Genomic DNA, 9,315 nt, shown 5'->3' with positions numbered 1-9,315 from the left:
TAATCTAACACCAGACAATAATCGAAGAGAGTAAGTGTCAACGGCCTTTGCAGTAACCTTTGCTCTATTATCGATTCGAAGGATTATGTCACATTTTCTCAACCTCTTACTTTCTATCAGACCCTATATTGAGGTACATATATGAGTACTCGAGCCAAAGTCTAATACTCAACTAGAAGTAGAAGAAATTGTAAGGATAGATTCAATTAAGAGCATACCTTCGAAAGGTTTATCATCCTTTTTGGTCTTTAGACTCTCCAGATATTTTGGATAGTTCCTCCCCCAGTAGCCTTCAGCATGACAGTGAAAATATTTTTTCTTTGTTTCGGCCTTACTAGGAACTTCCTTCTTTGGCCTATTCTCCTTTTTCTGTTTCTTGGTAAATTTTGCCTTCTTCTTTCTAGAGACTTTCTCTTGAAAGAAGTCTGCTCCATAGTGAGAACAGTGCCCGTTGAACTCTTCAAGGCTTCTTCTATAATGATCAATATGTTAACCAGTTCGAGTATAGTGCAATTGAGCTTGTTCATATAAAAATTTACAATAAATTGACTATATAAACTTTTAAGGGATTGAAGGATCAAATTTATTTAAAATTTCTTTTGTATTTCTAGCCCAAGCTTTTCAAGCTCCTCAATATCCTTGATCACTATCATACTCATGGATTGACTGCCCTTCATGTATCTTCAGATTGAAGAGTCTTTTGGACACCTCGAAGCACACTTTGTGGCTCTACTCACCATACAACTCTTATAGATTAGTGATCATAGTCCTGGTAGTAGGCATATGCTCATGTTGGCTTTGCAACTCATTTGACACAGATGCCAGCATATAACACTTAACCTGACTGTCTTCATCCGTTCACTTCTCAAAAGCAACCTTTTGCTCAGCAATAGGATGGTTTGGTAGCACTATGGGTTCCTGATCGAGTACATGATCTAGTTTTTCGGAGGTCAGGACAATCTTAAGATTTTTAAGCCAGTCTTTATAATTGATACCGATCAAACAATTGGTTTCAAGGATGCGGGCTAGAGGATTTGAGGCTGACATTATTTAACTGCGAGAGTAGAGACTTAAGTTAGACTTTTGTACTTAATATTTAATTTACTTCTAGAGACTTTAAGATACAAATAATGACTCCCACTAATTTATCGGATCCCTCTACTCTCTAGAAAGGAAACAGAAATCCTAATGCGACTAAAGATTTCTACATGCACACCGATGCATAGGCAATTCTTTGCCCAGATACTTCTTTAAGCATATTGCAATGACTTGGTCTCTAAGTCATGTAGGCTCACCTAATAGTTATTGCTCATGTTAAGCCCGACCCACCGTTCACAAGTAGGTGCAAGGCCGTCATTGGGTCCCTCACCTAACAGTTATTGGGCCCAACCCCATCCTTACCCTGGAGCAACTCTTTGCTAATAGAGTGGTTGCGTATTCCCGATACAACTGAACCACTGTAATCAGTCGAGAACAATCAATGTCGGTATTACGCCACACATCTATATTGGTGGAAGACCTATAGACTTAATATTTATAGAGAGATTTAGATTTAGATCTTATCTAATTAGTCATCATATGATCGATCTAATTGGCATGGGCTAAACCAAATTGCTAAACAACCTAATTCAAGATCCAATCTTCCAAATTAGCCAGATAAGTGAAGATCGATGGGGGTCCCCATGTTGCCTTCTTTAGACATTAATAAATTGGTTAGATCAGCTAACAGAATCAATTAAATAATCATATCTCATTAACTTATCTTAGACACCAATAGGTTGATTGATCAGAACTAATTAGCTCAAGCGAATCGGATTCAAACTAACGAGCCAAATTAGATCCTTAAGTTAATCGATTCTACATATGAAATTCAATCGATCTGATCAATAATAATTGTATGATTATTAACTTAATTGATCTAATTCTAATCAATATTTGACTCGAATTGATCAATTACTTAATCAAATTAGACCCATATGACTCAAATTAAAAATCATAAATGCAATCCTATTATATGATCTAATTAATGATTTTTTCATGACCAAAATCCTTATGCACAAATATAAATTTTAGATTCTAAAATCATATTTCAGATCTAAATTCTTTGTATAAAAATAAATTATAAAATATAAAAATAATTTTTAAATTTTAATACATAAACATATATCATATATATGCATGTAAAATCAGATCTAAATAAAATTTTAGATCTAAGCATGATATCATATATCTCATATACAAATCATATATCAAATTAAAAATAAATTTATGATCTAAATATGCAAATATATAACACATATATGGATCAAAATTTAGGTTATATAAAAATTTCAAATTTTATGCATGAATCTATATATCACATGAACATGAACTAGAACTCTTTTTAGATCAAAATTCAGATCTGTGCATGCAATAACATATCAACTATATATTTTAAAATTAAATTTTAGATTAAAAGATCTATCCATACATCTCATATATCAAAAAAAAAATCTGATTTTGAAATTTTTTCAAAAATATGTATATCAAAATTCAGCATATGACAACCCATGACTCTGATACCACTATTGAAATTCGAGATTTGGTGCATGCATATATATTTTAAAATTTTATTTTTTAAATACTGTAATGAAGAGCAAGATTAAAATACTTTTAATCTAAATTATGTATACATAAAAATATAAAATTACATAGATCTATTTCATATGCTGAAATTGATGTATGCTAAAATTCAGATTGTGATCAAATCACATACTTGTTTGATAAATATTTTCTTCAAATCTGAAACTGAAAAAGAAGAGGTTCTCTCTTAGCCACATAGTATCTGACCTCTATGAGTATCCACTCAGGATCTGTCTGAAATAGTCCTTTTTAATCTGAATTTTCTTCTCCAAAAATTTAGTCTACTGAATTTGAACAAAACTTGGATCATGATCAACACTTGATCTCTTTTCTTAATCTTCTTCTCTTCTTCTCTAGAGTTTCACTTTGCTATGTGCTACTTAGTAGATGCTAGAAACTAGCAAGAAAGAGGTACCAAAAGCCTTGGGCATAGAACACCTTGGGATGTGCATCCCAAGAGAAGAGGCATGTAGAACGCCCAAGAGAGAAGAAAAAAGGAAAGGAAGAGAGGGCGTGGGGACCTTCTATGGGTGTGGGGGTTGCTGGTATAGATGCTCTAGAGACCTTAGGAGAAGCTCCTTTAAATAAGCATAAGGATTGAATCCTCTTCAATCTCATAATATAAGTCTTACTTGCATTGGGTTTCCTATTCACTTAATTTATCCAACTTACTTTAGGAGATCCTTTAGGCGCCAATAATTAGAGCCTTTGCACCATAATTAGATATCCAAAATACACCCAAAAGATGCCCCATGGAAAAACTAAAAGCCCCCTAATTAATGGACACGCCTAACTTGATCAAATCAAGATGATGCCCAAAAATAACTATCAAAAAAATTAATTAGGGACTTGCACCCTTAATTTATATGATTCATAATCTTAGACACCCAACAATTGAAGTCTCATAAATCTTATTTATGTAGATCACTAGCAGATAATTAAGTTAGAATTATCTTATCAAATAAGTAATCTCAACGAAAAGAAGAATTAGGTCCAACCATGTGCTAGCAAGTTTATCATGAACCCAATAGGATTTTCTAAACCCAATTGATACTTCATAAGCTCAATTGTTATTTTAGACCTAGTCCCTTTATTGTGTGACCCCATAGGTTCAATTCTATTTGGTAGTGAGATATACAATGATCTCTATCAAAGTATCATTGAAACTCTTTTCAATGGGTCGAAATAATTTCACTCTAACTCAATAAGGATTGTCAATCCAGAACAATCCTAGTGAGCTCTCACAATCTACCAGTGATGCCTAACAGTATGTAGTGGCAACCCAGTAGAACTGAAATAAACCTTTAGGTATAGTTATCATGTGATTCAGTCCCTCTATCGTGAGTCCCGACTAGATAGCAGGTAATGGATAAATCATCAAACCTCATCATCAGTCATATGATAGATTCGATTAGCTCAAGTCCAGTTGTGACTTCTATGAAAACTCTTTTTCATCAATCACACTACTGTGACCACAGACTCTTGGACTTAACCTCTCAAATCTCATAGGACTACTTCTTTCTATCAAGATCGATAGATCCTATCTTGATGCGCACTCCACTCCTACAGTGGACCGACTATCACCAACATCCACTATAAGAGCTCATTAAGATACATGTTCATATGTCAGTCAAACTTCAGTAGCCTCACTGCGAGTAGTGGTACCATCTCAAGTCAAAGAACCAGTCACATTACTACAGCATCGAGATAATCACTGACGATCAAATAAAAATTTAAGTGATCTCTAGTATGGTCATGCTCAGTACTAGTTGTTCTCTAACAGCTATCTACACTCATCGTCCAATATCTCTACACTATAGACTAGAGACCCGTCTATCCCAAAGAAAGTGATTTGTGTATCAGTTTATCCAGATCTATCACTGACCTCATGATGATCCTATGATCAAGAGTATTTAGAAATTAAATATATATCTCTAATTCTCAATACCTTAAGAATATGTATCAAAACTAATTTTATGGATGATTCAAAGATACATCACACTTGAATGAAAAAGAACTCATCTTTTTATTGATCATATCAATCTATTAAGTACAAAATTATGTCCTAGATTTGTTACAATGTATCAGCCATATTGGCTTCTAAGATATACATCTAACAATAGGTGGAGAACATGACTGGTAACCTTGAGGGAGTTCCAGCAGTGGTGTCAAAAATTAAAAAATATCTGAAGCAGGTGACACCCATCGGATACCTTCCTCGGACCATTTTTCAAGCAAGCCTCTCGAAACTGGCATCTTCTATCCCATCCATGGTGGAGAATCTCTAGCCAGCAATAGATTTTTTGAGGAGCTTTCTGTCACCCGTGGAGAAGTTGTATATGGATGAGTAGGGGGCTTAGGGGTGGATGGCTAGTGCCCTGAGGTCACTCATGCATGTAAAGAATTTTTAGATTTTCTTGTTGATCTCTGCTAGTGTGTAATATTTTGATGCTTGTTTGCATTTTTTTTGCACAGGTGGGACACTACTTGGCTAGCTTCACTGGTGCCACTTCATATGCCTCATCGATGGAGCTTGCAGCAATGAAGGAAGAGGTTTATTTGCTGAATTATCAATTGGATCAGGTAGAGAGAAATAATGGTGAATTAGCCAAAGAGCTTGACTTCTCTGAGAAGACCCATCGAAAAGCACAGGAGATCATCAATTATCGAGATGATGAATTACAGAGGGCTGAAAGAAGAATTGAAGACCTTGAGAGATAAAGATCTAGGATTGAAAGAGACTAGCACCGAGCTTGGGATAACCTAGAGCACCTAAGGAGGACACTCATAAGGAAAAAAAATTGAGACCATGCTTCTCTTGGGGCTCATTTTTAGAGGAGTCCTAATGGAAGCTGAGCTAAGAGAGCTAAATCTTCGAAAAAAAAATCACAGTGAGAGAACACCTCAAAGGGAGAAAGGCTCTACTTTTGGAAGTGTTCAAGCGACTCTAGAGCTATCTGTCGAGCTTCAAAGAGCTTCGCTAGAGGTAGAGTACTAGAAGAAAGAACTGAAGGAGATAAAAAAAAAATCATGATCGCCTCTGGTGTCAATTTAGAGCAGGAGTTTTTGACCATGCATGCTGAAAGAAGGATGGGTCAGTTGACGAAAAAAGAGGTGGAGATTATAAACCAGACCTATAGGACGGCATTTTTAGCAGGCTTTGAGAGGTGCAAAAGAATGGTCCAGGCACTCTTCCCTACTAATAGTGTTGGGTCTCTGCAAGCCGACATTTGTAGATGAAAGTTTGTGTTGTCTCAAAAATTAATTTTGATGGTCACAAACCATTTGAGGGGACTATTAATAAGTTTCTTGTCCTTGAAGAATACTTTGGTGTGGTTTCAGGTAGTCTCAAAATGTTGAGTTTGAAAAGCTTCTTCAAGGGTGCCAAAGTTGAAGATTTTGTAAGTTGGAGATGATTTTGAAGTCTTTTAAGAGTGTCAAGCTCATTCAAATCTATTTTAAAATGTTTGGTAGTGTTTTGGTAAATTTCGATACTTTAAATGTATGAAAAACTGGATTGGAACAGAATGGGGTGACCCTTTAGGTCATTCCCTTGCAAAGGGGAGCCAGCACGCACTTGTCTTGGCCTTTGGCACGCAGTGGGGTGACCCATGGGTTGACCCCTGAGAGCCTGAGACCAAGACAGAGAGCATCGTTCTCTGTCTGGCCAAAAGGGGCAACCCATGGGTCAACCCCTGCGGCATAGATGCATGTAACAACTAGTTTTCAGCCCATTTTTAATGCATTTAATGTGCATTAAATATACTCCAACATTTCTTAATTGATTCCAAGACACTTTCAAGACTTAATAAAGACTATAAATACTTTCTAGAGGTGAGAAATCAAAAATAAAAAGCATTGAAGCTCAAATCCGAGAATGAGAAAGAAAATCCTAGAAAGAGAGAAAGAAGCATTCAATCAGCTCACCAACCACTCTCCAGTTGCATTCAAGTGTTCAAATCATCTGAAAGTATTCAACAAAGGCTTCTACTCCTTGAGTATTATACTTTTATTATTTTATTATGCTTATTTAAGGAGCTCTTTTGTGCTAAAAATTTTGTACTCTATTCATTTGCTATTATACTTTGAGTTTTGAGTTTTAGAGAGTTCCAAAACTCAGATAGATTGATCTAAATCTATAATCAGAGGGTTTTTGGGTTGGCTTGTACCTGAAAAATAAGCATTCTTGCTTGGATGCAAGGGTCGGTGTTATCCGATGCTCGGACTCTTGTTGTAGTGTGAGCCTTGAAAAAGTACCCGAAGTTAGGCTCAATTGATTTTTCAAATTAGGATTTGGGAAGTAGATGTAGGTGCAAGGTTAGCATCAAACTACTATAAATCCTAAGTGTTTGCTGTGCTTGCATATTTTTTTTTTCTTATTGTGCTCTATACTTGTTATTTGTTAATTATGTTTGATCTTTTGTCATTATTAATTAACTCACCTCACTCATCAAGTTGAGCACATTCCTTGTAAGCACTAATCACTAAAAATTTTTAAAGACTCAATTCACCCCCTCTTTTGGGCTCTATATTTGGGCAACAAGTGGTATCAGAGCCCGGTGCTCTAGTCCTTACTTGATTTAACCATAAAAAGTCAAAGATCTATAGCAACCCAATTCGGCACATCTCTAGCCGAGAGGCAATCCACTAACCAACCTCCACTTTTTAATGGGTCCAACTATACCTATTGGAAAGCTCGAATGAGAATATTTATCCAAGCACTTGACTATGATATGTGGAGTATCATAGTAAATGGACCTCATACACCCACTAAATTGATTGATGGTGTGTCCCTCCCTAAGTTGAAAAGTGAATGGGATGAGTTTGACAAAAAAATGGCTCAGCTCAATGCTAAAGCCATGAATGTTTTGTACTGTGCCTTAGATGTAAATGAATTTAACCACATTTCTACATATAATTCAGCTAAAAAAATTTGAGATAGGTTAGAAGTTACATATAAGGGTATAAACCATGTAAAAGAGTCAAAAATTAACATGCTTGTGCATAATTATGAATTGTTTAAAATAGAACTTAATGAGTCTATAACATAAATATTTACTCATTTCACTGATATCATAAATAGTTTAAAGAGTCTTGAAAAGTGTTATTCTAACAGTGACCTTGTAAGAAAAGTTTTTAGGTCTCTACCAAGATCATGGGAGGTAAAGGTCACGGTGATTCAAGAAGCCAAAGACTTAAACATCCTACCTTTGGAGGAGCTGCTCAAGAAAATGGCTCAGCTCAATGCTAAAGCCATGAATGTTTTGTACTGTGCCTTAGATGCAAATGAATTTAACCTTATTTCTACATATAATTCAGCTAAAAAAATTTGAGATTAGAAGTTACATATGAGGGTATAAACCATGTAAAAGAGTCAAAAATTAACATGCTTGTGCATAATTATGAATTATTTAAAATAGAACTTAATGAGTCTATAACATAAATATTTACTCATTTCACTAATATCATAAATAGTTTAAAGAGTCTTGAAAAGTATTATTCTAACAGTGACCTTGTAAGAAAAGTTCTTAGGTCTCTACCAAGATCATGGGAGGTAAAGGTCACGGCGATTCAAGAAGCCAAAGACTTAAACATCCTACCTTTGGAGGAGCTACTTAGATCTCTCATGACCTATAAGCTGACCATGAAGCAGCATTTTAAAGAAGAGACCAAAAGAAAGAAGATAATTACCCTCAAATCAATAGCTCAAGAAGAAGAAGATTCAGAAAATCAGAAAACAGTGAAGATGATGAGGATTTGGCATTGATCACAAGAAAATTCAGATGGTTTATGAAGAAAAGAAGACAAGAGACTAAGAGACGACCACCAGTTAAGGAGGAGTCGAGTAAACAAAAAGAAAAAGAACAGTCCATCATTTGTTATGAGTGTAAGAAGCTAGGCCACTTTAGATCGGACTGTCTCCAGCTCAAGAAAGGTCTAAAGAAGTTCAAGAAGAAAAGGACAATGATGGCTACGTGGAGCGATAGTGATGACTCCACCTCAAATGATCCCATGAAGAAGCTAATCTGTACCTTATGGCACCTGAAAATGAGGTAATCACTGAAACTCAAAATGAATCTTCTTTTGATGACCTACAAGAAGCATTTCATGAGCTTTTGGATGACTTAAAAAAATTAAGACTGAAAAACAAAGATCTGAAATTAAAAAATCAAATTTTATCTAAAGAAAAATAAGAGATCTCCTACAAAAATAAAGAATTAGAAAGGAAATATCAAACTCTATCAAAGGAAAAGGAAGAAATTTCAAGTATAAATAAGACTCTTATAAAGGAAAATCAGAACCTAAAGGAAGAAGTTGATAGATTTATCCTAAGTTCAAATAAACTTCAAATGATTATTAATAATCAAAGAGCAGTATATGACAAAGCCAGCCTTGGTTATAATACGTTTAGAAAATAAAAATTTCTAAAAAATATCTTTGTAAATGCATTCATAAATAAATTGCCAAATATTATATGTTTTAAATTTGGCAAGATAGGACATAAAGCTTATGCATGCTTATCAAATAAATTTATTAGTACAAATATAAAGAAAATATAGGTTCCAAAAGGAACCATTGTGACTAATATCAAAGAACCCAAGTTAGCTTGGGTACCTAAAGTTAAAACTTAATTTTATGTGTGTAGGTGTGTCTTGCATCCTATGCAACGAAGCAAAAGTAGTATCTTGATAG

General features: G+C 34.9%; 1 pseudogene; it reads left to right on the top strand.

The window, feature by feature from the left end:
- The first annotated feature begins 4,754 nt into the window (after positions 1-4,754).
- On the top strand, positions 4,755-8,816 carry LOC140851204 (uncharacterized; annotated as a pseudogene).
- Positions 8,817-9,315: the final 499 nt, after the last annotated feature.

The sequence above is a fragment of the Elaeis guineensis genome, chromosome 8, assembly GCF_000442705.2.
Source record: "Elaeis guineensis isolate ETL-2024a chromosome 8, EG11, whole genome shotgun sequence".
Taxonomy (NCBI): Eukaryota; Viridiplantae; Streptophyta; class Magnoliopsida; order Arecales; family Arecaceae; genus Elaeis; species Elaeis guineensis.
Note: the sequence above shows the minus strand (reverse complement) of the source record. Positions and strands in the feature narration are given on the sequence as shown.